This window comes from Vigna unguiculata, chromosome 4, assembly GCF_037176805.1.
Source record: "Vigna unguiculata cultivar grain cowpea cultivar isolate G323 ecotype 2 chromosome 4, ASM3717680v1, whole genome shotgun sequence".
NCBI lineage: Eukaryota > Viridiplantae > Streptophyta > Magnoliopsida > Fabales > Fabaceae > Vigna > Vigna unguiculata.
Genome location: NC_140795.1, coordinates 15487129 through 15505151, shown reverse-complemented (window position 1 = coordinate 15505151; position 18023 = coordinate 15487129). Strand labels below are relative to the sequence as shown.

The 18023-nt window shown below is 29.9% G+C and overlaps 1 long non-coding RNA gene and 1 pseudogene across 2 annotated transcripts; both read right to left on the bottom strand.

Annotated features, from left to right (window-relative positions):
• Window positions 1-40: 40 nt before the first annotated feature.
• On the bottom strand, window positions 41-9538 carry LOC114180535 (disease resistance protein Roq1-like; annotated as a pseudogene).
• On the bottom strand, window positions 4482-6563 carry LOC146886850 (uncharacterized). Of its 2 annotated transcripts, none has more exons than XR_014994281.1 (2): window positions 6243-6563; window positions 4482-6094 (listed from the first exon to the last, which is right to left on the bottom strand). It is a non-coding gene; the product is annotated as an uncharacterized LOC146886850 (long non-coding RNA). The 2 variants fall into 2 exon arrangements; XR_014994282.1 differs by having other exon boundaries at window positions 4482-5646.
• Window positions 9539-18023: the final 8485 nt, after the last annotated feature.

Sequence of the window (18023 nt, the reverse complement as noted above, 5' to 3'; positions counted from 1 at the left end):
TTTTGAAATGAAAGTGGGAATACTTTTACAGTAGTTTCTTTCAAGTCAATTCTCTTACATTTTCCATGTTTCTTAATACTTCTAGAAAATTTTCAAGACTGTGACAATGCCAAAGTTTGAGTTGCTCAATAGAGGTTAGTTTGATTGGAGGAAAACTCTTGAGCTTGGAGCAACCTTCTACATCTAAGATTTTCAGTTTTTTCAAGAACCTAACTGAGTAGTGAAGTGAAGATAACTTTGGACACCATCGAAATTACAAATTTTCCAAATGTGTGAGACAAGATACATTCGGTATCTGTTTTAAATATCGACATTCGTCAAAATTTAAACTTGTCATATTCACAAACTTCTGCACATAGAGAAAAAAAAGAAGAAAATCAAGAAAGTAAAAGAGAATTTATGAATATAAACATAACAAGGAAATTAAGTCAGTCAACTCTAGTGATGTAAACTCACAGTTGGTAACTTGAATATAACAAGTTTTTTTCGATGAAAACCCTATGGAAAATTCTGTGAAGGATAATTTAACAATTCCATCACTCTCAAAGAATTAGGGAGATGTCTTGGACCTTTGGAGAATTGACCATTTCTGATAATAAGTGTTCTGAGATTTTTCATCTTGTTGAAGGCATTTCCAACCCATTCTATTTCCATTTCTTCTAACGAAGGGAAATCCATGCATATGGTTTCAATCTGACCACTTCCCTTTCAACAGAAAAATCATTAAACAACCACAACACAAGATTCAATATTAGGATTTCGACAAGCATAGATAGAGAAATGAACACATTATAAAGCATACAATACAAGTAATCTTATAATATTTAAAAGGGATAGTTCCAAGTTAAAGATGAAAAGCCAAAAATGCACATGAATGAAACTTATTCACCTTATTGTCTTCTAAAACTTGAACTATATGCTCAAGGAACCATTACCTACTACGTTTCCCAGGCTCTTTGGGTGATTCTCTCCGCACAATTTCTCTACCCATGTCTTTTATCAAATCATGTAGGGTCACTTTATCATCCAAACTAATCTTTATGAGAGATTTTTCAACCAACACATCAATATGATGTTTAATGCTATGACCATGATGAGCACCAAGTATGTTTTCATCCTCCACCAAATCATAGTTTTTGAAGGTACAAGCAGTGTCAAGAAAAACACTTTATTCATTTTCCTCCAAAGCATCATAACTCACTGATCCTGGATATCCATTTTAGGAAATTTCTTGTACTGATCCAAACCACACTTCCATTGTTCTATGTTTCTTCCAAATATGTTGGAACCTATTACTTCCAAAGCCAATGGAAGGCCTGAGGCATGGGTTACTGTTAGATTTAAAACATCCTTGTAACTTGGATCAAATTGTTCAAACTTAAAAGCTTTCCAAGTAAGTAATTCAAGAGTATTTTCATCATTCAATTATTTAACCTCGAATGTTCTTTCAACCCCATGACATTTTAGCAACTATTTGTCTCGAGTTGTTCTAATGACTCTACTGCCTAGACCAAACCAATGTGGTCTTCCAACAAGTGCCTATAGTTGTTCCTCTTTGTCAACATCATCTGGAATCAAAAGAACCTTCTTTTGCTGTAGCCTGTGCCGTGTTACAGAAATTCCCTTTTTGACACTTGTTAACTTAATTTCTCCAATTGTTTCAGAAAGAAGGTTGCTTTGGAGATGCAGTAACCCATGTTTGCTTGAAGTTTCTCTCACGTTTTCAAGAAAACATAAAGCTTCAAAATGATCAGTAATGGAATTATAAACTGCAACAGTAAGTGTCGTTTTCCCTACTCCACTAAATCCATGAAACCCTACTATGTGGACAACATCATCAGATCCAACATCTAGAAGCATCTTTACTTGTAGCACCTGTGACTTTATCCAACTAGGTAATTTGCAACATGTAAAGCAGCACGGTTAATCTTGCTGCAGACAATCTCAACAATGCTCTCAATAATATTCACATCTTTCCCTATTCAATCATACAATTTAGTCAAAAGTGAAGTTGAACTCTTTATAACATGCTTTTTCAAAGTTTGTGGTCCAAATTTATCAGTATGAAAAGTTTTAAAAGAAAATAATGGGAGAGGAATGGTGTACCCATATTTGAAATGGTAGCCAGACAAGCTAGCCACTTGATGTAGAGTCATCTTCCATATCTCAAGCTTTTTCATGTTGTAATAAGAATTCAACTTCTTTTCATGATGAGCTAATGCCTCTCCAAAAGTACTTCTGTGGTGTCTCACATTAGAAGGGTCAACTCCATAAAAAACTAGGAAAACCAAGTGACCCTTATGCTTAATAAACTTGAAGATGTAATCAAGTTCATTTAACTAGAAGGAGGAAGATGCATAGTTTTGAGAGATGACAATGATGAAAATTTTGGAGTTTTGGATTGCGTTCTCAAGTTCAAAGGAAATCTGGTCCCCTCTAGGAAGATGGTGGTCATCAATGAAGTTATGAATTTCTCTATGTCAACACCTAATTTCGTCCGGATGACTAAATAATAAGTTAAATAAAATAAAAACAATTTTTTAATAATAATAACTTTATTTTTCTTATTTCCTAGACAACTAATTTAAATTTATAATTAGCAAAATAAACGAAATAGAAAAAGATAAGAAAAATATTTTTATAGTGAAAATAAGTTTTTAAAAGATAAACAAAAAAAAACATAAAAACAATTTTTATGACTAAGAATAAGAATGAAAAAGTTTTATAATAAAAAATAATAATAATATAAATTGAAAAAATAGTTTTTTAAATAATCAAAATTGTTTTATAAAATAAATTTGAATTTATAAAAGAATGGAAAAAAGATAACAGTAAAAAAACTATAAAAATATTGTTTTAATATATATATATATATTAGACTAATAAGTATATTAAAAAACTAATAAAAATAAAAGAAAATAAAAAGATATATATAGTTTCTACTAAAGAAATTGAAATTGGAATTAGGAAAAGTAAGAAAAGTTTTTTTTTTTCAAAGTGGTTATATTTTACCGTTATTCATATTTCCTGCCAATTTTGTTTTGAAACTTTTTTTGTAGAAAATACTTATAAATTTTGTTATGAAAAAAAGATTTGCAAGAAATTGCTGCCAATTTTTTTGCAAAATATTTTGTATAAAACACTTTTCGCAACAAATTTTGTAAGAAATACTTGCAAATTTTATAATTTTGTAGGAAATAATTACCCACGAAGGAATTACCTGCCAATTAAATTTCTTAGAAAAAATAGCAGGAAAAAGTCTTTTCTTGCAAATTTCTTTAACAAATTTACAAGAAAATTCCCATGTAATATGAGAATTTGTAGTACTGTTATACTCCCACAATCTAGATTCTCTCCCAATTTCTCTCAACCTCCGCATACAGTTAATATCTTATACAATGATAAAAAAAAAGAGAAGAGAGGTCTCAGGATCTCATGATCTCTTACGCTCATCCCTCGAGTTCTTTTATCTTTTCTCCACTTCATTAAAGAGAGATTTTTTTCACACAACACAAAAGAAGACATTTCTCCTTTATCCACTATCATCTTCTTCCCAAGGTCAAAAATATCTTTATTGGATCTCACTCTCATCACCCTCCATTAATGATCATTCTAGAATAACTCACATTAAGGGATCATACACCTCGATACCAAACACAAAGATTAAGCACCTGAAAAATACTTCTAGGGGCAAAGCCACCAAAACATAGAGCTTTAATAAGATAAGAGAGATAGCTTTGAGAAGATAAAAGAGATACACTTGCAAACATTGTTTTGATTTTGAAACACTACTAGAAATTTTTATATTTCTTGCAGAATTTTTACAAAAATTTGTAGGAAAAGTGTTTCTTACCATTTTTCTTACAAATTTTGATCGGTAGGTAATACCTTCGTGGGTAATTAATACCGTGGAATTTAAAATTCGCAAAAAATTACTTGCAAATGTTGTTACAAAAAATATTCGCAACAAATTTTCTTACAAAATAAAATTCGCAGCTACTTTTCTTGCAAAAAAATCAATTTAAAAAATGGCAGGTACTTTTTCCTACAAATTTAAATTTTGCAAGTAATTTTTTTGGGGTTTTCAAATTCGCAAGTAATATTTTCTGTGAATTTGTAAGAATGTTTTTTCTACAAATATTTTTGCAACAAATTCCGTAAAAAAAGTAATAAATTTAAAAAATATATATAATTTTTTATTTTTATATTATTTTTAAATGACAAAACAACTTATAAATGAGTCATATTTAGTTATTTTTATAGATGAGTCATGTTTAATTATTTTCATATCGGCTAACTTAAAATTAAATAATCCTTAATTTTAACATTTATTATTTATGAGAAACAAACACATCAAACAAGTTATACATTTCTATTATTCCAAATGTAGTTATTTCTATAACTTTTTGTCTAACATTTTTTGTAACTACTTCCGCAGTACAAGAGATGTTCATAAATGAATGTAACTCACCGTAAAACAGTTTCTGTATCATCCAACAAATTATCATATATAATCAATTTTTTAATTATAATTTCTTAATGATTAACACTATAAACAACTTTTTTATATTAAGAGTACATAGTAATTAGACTCTAATCGTAAATAAATCTAACATAAATTATATATTAAGAAAACACAATAATGCGAGTTTTGTCTTCATTTCGAACATAGCTCCCTCCAAGTGTTTGAACCAGATTTGCATTCTTCTATGTGACCATTCATGCCATTCCAATAGCAGCAGACCTACTTTCCTCTTGGGAGCATTGTAGAGTGAGCAAAGTCATGAAGAAGGAGTGAAAGTAAACACAAGCAAATTAACATAAATTAATAAATCAAAAGAAATATTTTCTCTTGCACTACAACATCAAAATGAGTCTCCCAATTCCTATCTGAAACCTATTAATGTAGAACATAAGGATTGATTATTACCCGTCAGATAATATATGGATAAATTTTTTCATAAACATTGTAAGAGAAGAAAATAAGAAAAATTTCTAAGCAATAGCTAGTAAAAAAATTTATCATTAATGCATCAATAACAATATAAATTTCTCCAGTATATACAAAATCAATCAACACTTGACACTTGGCTCTGTTTTAGATAGATATCTCCTTTTTTTCTGGCTTTTATTTCTATTACATTCTACAGATTAGATTCAATGATGTCTAAATCTACTTATATTCTCTCCCATAGTGATTATATCAAGCATTCATGTTTTATCAACATTACAATTATTGCATAAACATCACGTAAACATTTTATACTTCCTTGGCTAATTAAAACATGTAATTCAGAATCATAAAGGAAATAGTTTATACACAAAGAAACTGTGTGTTAATCATTGCATGACTGATTATGTGAAGTGTAGGCTTTACTGACTTAAGGTTACCACTAGATGTGAATCACATAAAGATTAAAGAGTATTGTAGATTTTGCTGCATGAGACAAATTCTGTACTTTGAATAATTACCGTAAAATATAAGAGGAATCAAAATTAGTTGCCAAACCACATCTCGCTTCATAGTTGCATATGAAACTCAATGCAACAAAAATGTTTGAAACGCAGTGTAGCAAAAATAGCCTTCCCTCGCACCATAATATGAGTATCCCTTGACATTGTTTTTCTGTTGACTCTTCTCAAATACTGTGAAGTTGAGCACGACATTAGTCATAATCAAAGGCTCAAATACTCTAACATACTCTGCCACTAATTCAAATCGGCTAGGAATGCACTGAAGCTTAGTATCTTTGAATGACAGGATCTTCAAACCAACAATTATAAAAAAACAAAAAAGTAAATAAAAAGGAACCAAAATTTTCTACCATCTCTCAAGATCCTCCTAGCTTCTCTCTTCTTTCCCATAAACACACTACTCTTCGGCACAATCTCAATGACCACCGACGACAACCCTTGCAAACAATTACAATTCAGCCATAGGAGGCAAAAACCTAATCACTAACTAACACTCATGCACATAAACCGAAGAAATCCATTGGATTAATTAACAAACACGCAATTACTAATTAACATCAAAACCTTAAGATCGCAGCGAGCATAGAATAATCTGGTGAATTCGCAAAAGATCTAAACTCTGCAACACGGAACACAATAATTAAACAAAACAAAAAAATAAAATCATCCAAAAATAAGAAATACGACGAAGTCCAACGGTGAATCTGAAGCTTCAGATTTTAATCGGAGGCGAAGAGAGGGAATTGGATCCGAGGAAAGTAAGTTACCTTAATATCTGGACGATCCTTGAGGAGAATGTCATGGTTGCGTTCCTCGGGGAGAGCTCGTACCAGAGGCCAAAAGAGTCGTCCTGATCGAAGTCTTTGAGTCTCTCGAGCAGAGCTTGCAGCTGCAGAGAAAACGTCGTTGCCTTTGAGTCCCACCGACAATTTCCTCATTTCTCAATCACTCTCACATGCTATCTCTCGATTCCATTTGAATTCAGATCTCTATATTCGATTTCGATTTAGAGCTGAATTGTGAAAAATGAGTAAGTAAGGTCAAGTGTTGCTGTTATAGTTGGTTTGTTACCAAAAAAACAAAAATAATCGATCATTTAATTTATTTTGTTGCGAAAAAATATCATAGGAAGACGATAGATTTCTTGCAAATTCTAAAATACCATAAAACTTATTTACGAATTTCTTTTTCTAAGAAAATATGCATGATAAAACTTAAAAAATCTGCTGCTTTTCCTGCTTTTTTTAATTCCAAAAATAAAATAATAAATAATAAGTAAACTACAACAAGTTTTGTAAGAATTTTTGAAAAATATTTTTGCCTCAAATTAATACTCATATCAAAATTTATAAATATTTTATGAGTAAAAGTTTTCTAAAAAATTTGGCAAGTAATATGAATATTTTAAATAGTGAAGTTCCTGCAAAAGAAAATTAGTACTTTCCTGCCAAATTTTATAAAATATTTAACTTTTTCTTACTAATTTAAATTTGCAGAAAAATTTGCAACAAATATAAATTTTTTATTGAATTTTTTTAGAAATTTAAATTTGCAGGAAAAAAAATCATATAATAATAAATTCATAACAAATTTTGCATGAAATTCATGTAAAAAAAAATTTAGAATAACTTTGGTAGGTAATTGATAAATTTCTAGTAGTGAAAAGAAAAAATCATCAAACAGGTGTGAAAAAAATCCAGGTTTTTCTTTCTCCTTCTATATTTACTTGTGATATTTATTATGAAATCACAGCACCGAACATATTGATTATTTTTTCTCTTTTTTCCTTCTCTTACATTGAAGCTTGGACTCGTCATGGCACTATATGTACATTTTCTAATTATCATTGTTTTTATGAAATTGTCTCTTATAATGTAGGTTTGTTATGTCAAAAGAAATTGTTGGTTATGTAATATGCGAAATCTGAGATGAGCTTTATTGCCAATAATATTAGATGAAAGATGCATGTGTGTGGGCATAAAAGGTGTCAAAGAAACATAAACCTTATATGTATATATAAATCTCTGCATTTGAAAGCTTCTTTTGGTACATTAGTTTATTAATCAAAATCTTTTATACTTTTTCCTTAATTTTTTTTATCGGAATGCGAGTGTTGATTTTAATGGGTAATATAATATGTTGCTTATATTGGATGTTTCAAAATAATGCACAAGATACACACTAAACATGAATACTTGAATAAAGAATTTTGAGATAGTTATTGAATAATAAATATGTCTAGACATTAACTGAGAATTTTTTTTTGTGATATTCTTTTCTAAAATACATATATAATATTTTACAAATATTATCAATTATTTATTTTGTTTTTTATAGATAAATCGCATAACTTTAGTTATCATGTTGAGCCTCAAATTTGCTTGATAATTAAAATTTCAAATTTCTCATTACTTATCATGTTGGGTCTCGTACTTGCTTGATAATTAAAATCTTTCAAAATATTTTCATAACATCAACTATCATGTTAAGTCCCGGACTTTCTTGATAATCATTATTTTCATTATATTAATTATCATGTTAAGTCTCAAACTCATTTGATAATAAAAATTTTCATATCATTGATTATCATGTCGAGTTTCAGACTCACTTGATAATCATTATTTTCATAGTTTTAATTATCATGTTGAATTTCAAATTTACTTCATAATCATTATTTTCATAACATTAATTATCATGTCGAGTCTCGAACTCCCTTGATAATCATAATTTTCATGACATTAATTATCATGTCGAGTCTTGGACTCACTTGATAATCACTATTTTCATAACATTAATTATCATGTCGAGTCTAAGACTCACTTGATAATCATTATTTTTCATAACTTTAATTATCATGTCAAGTCCCGGACTCGCTTGATAATAATTATTTTTCATAATTTTAATTATCATGTCGAGTCCCGGACTTGCTTGATAATCATTTTTCATAACTTTAATTATCATGTTGAGTCTCGAACTCGCTTGATAATAATTATTTTTCATAATTTAAATTATCATGTCGAGTCTCGGACTTGCTTGATAATCATTTTTCATAACTTTAATTATCATGTTGAGTCTCAGACTCGCTTGATAATCATTATTTTTCATAATTTTAATTATCATGTTGAGTCCCAGACTCGTTTGATATAATTAATTTTCATAACTTTAATTATCATGTCGAGTCCTAGACTCGCTTGATAACCATTATTTTCATAACATTAATTATCATGTGGAGTTTCAAACTCGCTAAATAATCATTATTTTTCATAAACATTAATTATCATGTTCGTACTCACTTGATAATCATTAGTTTTTTTATATTTTTTAATTATCTTTTTGAGTCTCGGACTTGCTTGATAACTAATTTTTACAACATACAAAACTTCTCTAAAATAATTTGAGTTTACAAACCCTTTCATCTTTTTCAAACATCTTTTATTTAGAACTATGTGATCCCTGATTTTCCATTTTGAATGGAAATATGTAAGAGCGAGGTCAAGTCCTTGTCGGGTTTACCTCCCAAAAATTTGAATTTTTTTAAGATCTTTATCCAAATAGTTTTTAAGAACTACGTAACTTTGATTCTTCATTGCGAATGGAGATACGTAGAAGCAAGGTCAATCCTTGTCGGGCCCAACTAAAATTTTCAACAATATTTTCTTTACCAATTTTTATTTGTTTGTCTGTTTGATTTTTTGGGGGAAAACTAATATTTTAAAAATTACATTAAGTTTGCATATTTAATTAAAGGAAACCGTTTTTGGACGGATGTTGTGGGGTGCTAATACCTTCCCCACACGTAACTGACTTTCGAACCCAAACTTGGTTTCGAAGACTATTCTTTTTAAGTTTTTTCTATAGTTTTCCTTAATAAACTATGGTGGCGACTCCTATATTATTTTAAAATGATTTTTTCGCCGTCCCGTCATGACCCTGGTTGCGACACTCTATAACAAAGAGATTTGTAGAGATTTCTTGTGAAACCTTGGTGAGTATATTTCCCTCGAAAATTGAGGAACACATCATATAGGAATTTGTAATAGAGGGAAGATAGAGATGATTGCATGGCATGAGAAGTGAAAAGAAAGGTATTAGGAATTCTAACCATGAATGATATATAAGAACACAAGTTTATAAACTATTAGTATTTGTCAAAAATCTAAGGTAAGTTTGACGTGAAAAAAAATCACAAAGTAAGATACAAGGGTGATGCATGGATTATTAATTTTGGGCTCCCTAACTGCACATGTCCTAATTGAGATTGGTTTACTACTTACCAATCTATGAATTGTGTTGTCGTCCTTATGAGGAATAATATGTCTTGTAAGGTCAATGAAGTCTTGCTAAAATTAGAAGTGGTATCCTCATAGTGAGTTTGGTGAAAATATTGAAAAAAAATGGTATCCTTTCTTACACTCCTCCAACACGTCACCGAAACTCAACACTTTTTCAAAGGGCTAACAATGGGGGGCTTAATCTTAGTGAATTGGGTTTTGTGCCTTATACGTAGCAGAATCTCACCAGGACTCAACCTGCTTTCAATGAGGAAATTGGGGAGATTCGAACGGTTACAGTTGGGAAGTTGAAAGGAAGGTGGGGTTCTTGTGAGAAAGGGACTAAGGTAAAGCTGCAAAATTTGCCTCTTGTGCTTACATAAGTTGAAGAATGATTAAATGGATCTCTTCGTTTAAAATATAAACTACATTATGACTAACCAATACTACTAGATTTCATACACTTGAGCTTAAATTTCTCATTTCATATTTGAGCTAAATCCATAAGTGCACGACTTCTGATTTTCTATGTCAAATTAAGAGTCATTTTTCCAGGAAACAATTTCTTATTTCAAATATTTTTATCAAATTCGTGTTATGAGGGCACGATTTCTAAATTTATGTATTAAATTGAAAGTCGTCATACAACAACACGACTTCTATGTAAATATAGTTAAATTGAACTACTTTTTGTCTATGACTTTGGATTTAAAAGAATTAAAATTGTTTGCAAATAAGTTGTTTTTACCACCTATAACTTAGAAATAGTAATAATTTTAGAATTTGTCTATTTAGAAATTTGTATTCAAAGGGGCGCCCATTTGGTAAAAGGACTGACACCTTGGGAAAAATTGTCTTTTTTGAACATTGTGCATATGGGAAGTATACTAGAGCCAAGTTCGGTATGGTTGATTATATTCACTCTGTATGTGGAGCTCTATTTCTTTTATCATCAATAAAGAATATATTAATGAAACAAAAAATGTTTCATTTAAAATATACACAAGAAAGTAGAAATAAAAAGCAAAACAATAAATTCTACCCTTCTAATCACTAAGACTTTTCAAGAAAAGGGTAACTTAAAAAAATAAAACAATAGCATGATCTTACATTATATGTATGTTTTGCCAAACATATTTATGCGAAAGAAAAGGTATAAAATTCTCTCACAAGATGCATAATGAGAAAAGAAGAAAGTGTAAAACCAACACTCCAACCTACAATATTAGAGCTCTTGACTTTTTAGTCAGAGAATGATTAGGACAATATGTAAGACTTGATTAGATTTAAATAATTGGTATTTCTACCTTCAAACAAAATAACCTAAGGATTTTATGCATAAAATTGGACAAAACACCAATTAGGGTATGAAAACCCAGCTTTTGGGACTTTATGTGTAATCTAAATCCAAGCTTTTACTTTAGCTAATTTGAATACCTCCTCTATATTTGGCACAAAGGACCTAAAAATGATATTGTTCCTATGTGTCCATATTGCCTAGACTATAGCAATCCACATACACTTCCAAAAATTGTTATTTTTATTGGTTAGCCCATGTAGCCAAAATTGTTGGAAGTGATTTTTTCCTATATTATGATGTGTTGTGACAATTCTGTCCATTTGTCAAACATATTCCAAATTTTCTCTGCTAATGTACAATTAAAGAATAAGTGTTGAATTGTTTCTTCTCCCCTCCCACACATGACACACTCACGACTTATGACTATTGTACGTTTTCCTAACTCATTCATAAAAATATCAATATGTGATTTCTCCCATTCGAACCATTCTCTTCGCCATTCCAATTTCCATTCCCAAGACCCATTGTTGCAAAAACCCATTTCCCTTATTGTTGCATTCTTAGAAAGAGATTTTGCATATAGCCTTGGATACTTTTCTAGAAGAGTGACCCCACTTAGCCATTTGTCTTTCCAAAGCAAGATCTTATTTCCTCTGCCTTTATACCAGGAAATATTATTATCAAACCAATTTTCTCTTTGTATCTTCTTATAAGACTCGAGAAATTAAATAATAAATAAATATTTATTTAATATAAATGCGGGTAGTAGAATCTTTATAGTATTTAATGCGGGGAGTTATGATAAGGAATAGTAATAGCTCAAGTGGTTGAGCATGTGGATGGTGTGGAGAGGACTTGGGTTTGAGTTCTATATATGCCACTAGTATGTTAATTTAATGGTTTAATTATTTTGCATATATGCTTGACCATTGAGCGTGATAATATAATCATATATGTGTATGAATTATCACGAAACATGAATGGGTTGGTTGATTGTGCATTCACTTGGTAATTATTGTATAGATGTGAAGGTTCAGAAACCCTACCTGTCATAGGAGCAACTGGAAAGGTTAGGAAACCATCTTGTAATAACACTTAAATGGACATTAATCCCATTTTAATGTAATTTTCGTTTTTATTAAGTTAATTAAATTTGGGGTTGGATAATGAGAAAGGAGAAGGTTTAAAGATAAAGGAAGAAAGAAAACTAGGGAGGTAACTGGAAAAGAAATTTTGAGAGCACTAGGCTGAATTTAGAGAGAGCTAGTGAGCGTTGGTGTGGAGGCAAGGGGTTGGAACCATTTTGGAGCAAAAAGAAACTCTAGAAGGGCTTTTAGAGCAAGTAAATCCATATTAGGGGAGTTGCAATTGTATCTTTTATTTATTTCGATGTAATTACATGATGTATGGTTGCAATTGTATCTTTTATTTATGATTGAGGTCATACCTAACCAAATAAAACATGAAAATGTAATATACTCGGTAGTTCAACCAAGGTCGTCTCTCAATGACCAACCTCTCATTCAAAGCCTTCCAGAATTGCAATTCAACACAAAGGGGGTTGGTTTGGCAGATTCAGTTTTAAACAAAAAATTAACAAAACGTAATTGCAAAACTTAATTAAACAAATTTCAAAACGTAATGATTCCTTGATTCAACTGAAATTTCACCAATCATAGATTACACAATTAATTGTTCTATCCAATTTGCTCTCATGAAACTCAAAATTAATCAAGTGATAGTTAACACGAGTTAAATATGCCATTAAGCCAAGCATACTTCAAGCAATTGACACTCACAGATTAAGCATACTATGAACAACCCACACTCATTAAGCATGATTATAAGTCACTTTAGGTGCAAAAACACAAAATTAAGATTGAGCATCCATCAATTTCATATTTTTCCATGAAACACAACTTGAAGAAGGGAAAACCAGAACAGAAATTCAAAACGAACAACAACCTCATAGTTTCATTTCAATTTCTTCAAGGTATCAATACCAAAACCTTAGCTAGACATGAAATTCAAAAAAAGTTGGGTGGTGCTTCAATGGTCTCAAATCACCAAAAAAAGAAAAACCTTAAGTGGGTGTTGTCCTAAGAACGTGAAAACAAGAATGGGGAAGAAGAAGTGGCTGCCCTCACCAAAAATGACCTAAACACTCGTGTTCCCCTCAATTCTGCCTCTCCTATTTACAAAAATGTCACTCAGGGCTACAAAATTACAAAACTATCATTCTAGTCAGTAGAATTACAAAAATGCCACTATACGCTAAAAATGTTTGCCCAATGACGTGGACATGCTGATTGACATGGCGTAGATGTGGCAATGATTTGGAAATCACGTGGCAACTCTCTCTTGACCTTTTGATTACATCCAATTTAGAGACAAAAATTAGACCAATTAATGCCAAATTACTCAAAATTTGGAATAATGACCCAATGAAGCTCAATTGAGGAAAATGCCCTAACAAAAGATAATTAAGCACTAAAAAAGCATCAAGAATGGCACAAAAAGGCAATGGGATAAGGGAAAATAATGACCCATCATATGGGTGCATTGGGTGTTTTCTTTGTCTCTGAAAAATTATGATTTCGTTGAGTTTCTGGAAAATTTCTAGAAATTGCCTAGCGACAATGATGGCTTTCCAGGCGACTCATGTGATTCAACCCAAAATTGTGGGTTTTGCGTAGAACCGCCTAGCGGTGAGGAAGAATTGCCAGGCGACACGAACACGAATGGTTCGATTTCTACAGTTTTTGGAGTTTTGTGATGTTTTTGAATGCACTAAAATTCCTACGCTTGTATGTGAATGTTTATGAATGTAAATTTATTGAAAATTGCTACTGTCAACCTTGATGTTATTTCAAAGAACTAGAGAATTCTATTTATAGTCATTATATTGTGAATATCAGCCTAACACACAAACAAAGTATCATGAACGAATTGTAGCTTATTCACCTCTACTTCATTCTTTCCAACCTTTATTCCTTTTAGTTTATTTTTTTTAGCCGCTTGCTTAGCTAATCAAGCCAGACCTTTTGCCACAACTAAGAATAAAAATGGGGCTAATGGGTCTACTTTATTTTATCAAAAGATAGTGTTATATACTTATCGATTTTCATTGAAAATTATTTAACAAAAGTTTGGATTTTTGTTCTTACCCACAAGAATGTTGTCTTTCCCACTTGTACAAAAAGATTTAGCATATTTGAACTAACAATGTTTAGATTTTTGTGAAGGTCAATTTAAAGATAGCTTAAGAAAAAAAATTTTGTAGAAGGTATGATTAGAATTCTAATGTTGGATTGTCAAAAGAATTCTGGCTAAAGCAATCTATATGGATTCTTTGTCGGTGCATAGTAGATTGTTGATATGGGTGAGAAAATGAAGTCTCTTAACAAGAACCAAACTTGGTAACTAGTGAAACCTCCAAAATGATGGTTGTAAATATTCTTTAAGAAGAATAAAGAAGGGTCACCTAGAGTTGAAGTAATTGGATACAAGGACCATTTAGTTGTAAGAAGGTGTTAGTCAAAAGGAAAGAAATTGACTACAATAAAAATTGTTTTTCTTACAAATGTGGGTCATTGTTTTTTGTTAATTACGGATATGGGTTCACTTTTTTTTTTAAATTATGGATAAAGTTAATTAAGTTGTGCTAAAGTGACAACTTTATTTGAAAGAAGTCATGCTCGTTATGGACAACCCATGCAACTGAAGTATATACCAATAGCACAACTTGTGTATGCATGATGAAGTCATGAATGTTAAACACGACTTCAACAATAATTGTCACTAAAAATATTTTAAGTTATTGCTAGTGGCGGAACTTGACCAAAAATTTTAGGGGGGCCAAATTATATTTGTTATATATAAATTATTATTTTTTAATTAAAAAATAATAATTTCTTTTAATAAAAAAAATTAATTTCTTTGCATCATTTTTTTTTTGTTCAAAATAAGCACTCATGACAATAGAATCCAAACAATATAATAATATATATGAGAGAGTAACATAAAGTTTATCATCAACAATAATATATAAAAAAAAACAAAAGTTACCTTTATTCAGAGTGCTCATTTACGCTCTTTCAATGCCTTAAAATCTTCAATAATTGAATCAGAGTTGAAGCTAGTTGCAATATCCCTTTCAATATAGATTATCATAGTGCTTGCTAAAAATTCAGCCTCCATCTTATTTCTCAACTTGTTCTTGATTATTTTCATTGTAGAAAAAGATCTTTCAGTTGTAGCTGTAGAAACTAGAAGAGTCATGATAAGACGAAGTAATCTATCTATCAAGTAGTAAACTTTAAACTTTTTTGTTGTTGCCAAACATGTACATAACTCTTGCATTGTTGATAAATTCAACAAATTTGAATCTTGACGAGCATCAATAATGAAATGTTGAAGTTGAAAATTCAAATTAATTTTTTCTTGCTCATTGAAATCCATGGGATAATATTTTTCCACAAGAGTGCAAATTTTATCAATATTAAAAGCTTTATAAGCATCCTTAGGATCCAAAACAGAGCTTAGAATTAATAACTCCATTGCTTGGTCATTAAATCTACAATTTAACTCTTGTAATTGCTTATCAATAGTAACAAAGAATATTTCAACTTTGAAATAATGCTCCACTATAATATGATCCTTTTGGGGACGAGAGCGTCCTTGCCTTGCTACATAAGAAGCCCCAAAATTAGGCATCTCATAAATTTGATTTGGTGGGTATTGCCAAATTTGAAGACGCTTTCCCAGATCACGTTCTAAAGTATTTTCAAATTCATTATATGCAACTTTAGGAACCTTAGAGAGTTGTTTTTCGTTTTCTTCAATATTTGGATTCTCATAAAATTTCTCAAATTTAGGTGACGTAGATGCATTTTTTTCATCTGCATCACAAGCCTTCCTCTTGAAAAAAGAATCAATTCTTTTACTCTTTATCATAATTTTTCTAATATAAATTTTTCATCTCTTACCTATTTACAAAAAGATAAAATTATGAATACCCCAAATTAAATCTTAAAAGCAAGACTCAATATTTTAAGAAAACTAATAACTTCTAAATGATTAGCTTCCCTTACCTTAGAGTAGATTCCTAATATTATTCTCCCCTTATACAACTTCAAAGCCTAAAAAAGCTTTATCTACACAAAGAAGAGTTTGATCAACAATTAAAGCATGATTTTATGATCTCTAAAACAGATAGAGATATGCCTAGAGCGTAGAAAAGCCACATACAAGAGGGAAACATATTGCTTGAAAAAAGAAGAAGGAAAAGATGAACTTACTCAAAAGAAGAAATTGTTCGGTTCAGAATGTTCCTTAACTCTTTAGTTTTGTCGTAGTGCAATTTGATTTTGAAAATAATAAGGAATTGATGGTGATAATTGAGATGGAAATAAAACGAGAGAAAGAGATGGAGGCACGAAACAGAGAAACCAAATAAAAAATTATAATAGAGAAAAAAACGTGATTTTTAAATTTTAAAAAAGATTTTTCAAACTAAATTAATATTAATAAGGTAATAATATATAAATAAAGCAATAATATATAAATAAAGTAGTAATATATAATTTTTTTTTTTAAATATATAGAAAATAAAATAAAATAAAATAAAAATAAGATAATATAAATAAAGTAATAATTTATAAATATTATTTTTTAAATATATAGAAAATAAAGTAAAAAAAAATGGTTGTGGGAGTCGTGGCTCCCCCTTGCCACTTCATTCTTCCGCCCCTGGTTATTGGTTCGATTAAATTTGATTTTGTTGAAAACCTTTTAACATTATATTTGTGCATTAATATTTTAAGTTATCCTTATTTTATTAAATTTTAATATTTTTAAAATGTTGTAACTCATGTATCCAAAAATAAATAGAGATGTATATCTAACTTAATCTATAGTAATACTTCCTTATTAGAATTGTTATTATTATTTTAATTTTTATCAACTTTGATATATGTCATATAAAACAATTTATTAAAAAAAACATGGGAAATCAAACTAAATCCATGTTAGAAAACATACAAATCAAACTCTTTTTCAAGGCACAACATAATCTGAAATCAACGGATTTAAAACCTATAACCAAAAAAATCTTTAAACTAATAACAACAAGGAATTTCTACCTAAAAATCTCATTGTTAATTTTAATTAAGTCATAAAACTTGGTTAAAAATTTATATTTTATAAGTCATTATTAATAATAAAATATCAATTACTTTTGTTTATATTCACTACTTAAATATAAATAAATAATTTTTTTATTTAGTTATAATATAAATATTACAAAAATAAATGAAGTATTTCATTTACCATAAGAAGTCAGACAAATTCATATATCATGAATTCATTATATGCTTGCAAAAATATGACATTTTTAAATTTAGAATCTATTTAAAAAATAATATATGATCATTCCAACTTATATAAAAATGACAACACAAATTCATCAAAGGAAGAAAAAACTAAGATAAAAGAGCCCATCTTAAATTGGGCTAAGCCCATCAAAGTTGAACTTGTACACAAAAACGATTCAAACCCTAATTCACATAATTGTTGGGTGCGGCCGTCTTCTAGTGCATTAACAACTAGTAATCTAATGCTATAAATGCACAAGAAATGGAGAGCAACAATAGAGTACGAGAAAATTCTTACATACTTGTAAAGGTTTCTAGAGAGCGGTGTAGTAGTTGTCCATTTGATGTTGGTGGAGAACTTGCAACCCACATATAGAGTGCATGGAAAGGAAAAAAAGTAAAAAGAGGTTTTCATCTCCATAGATCTTCCTCAAGGATGATTAGGGTCAAATTGTAACAGTGATTGGTGTTTTACCAATCATTCCTGGTTTTTTTTTCTTTATCTTTGACTCTTATTTTAATGCACTTTCATTTACTTTTTAATTTTCAAACACATTCATTTTTGAACAACAAAATTTCCATGCGTAAGATTTCTTAGTAATT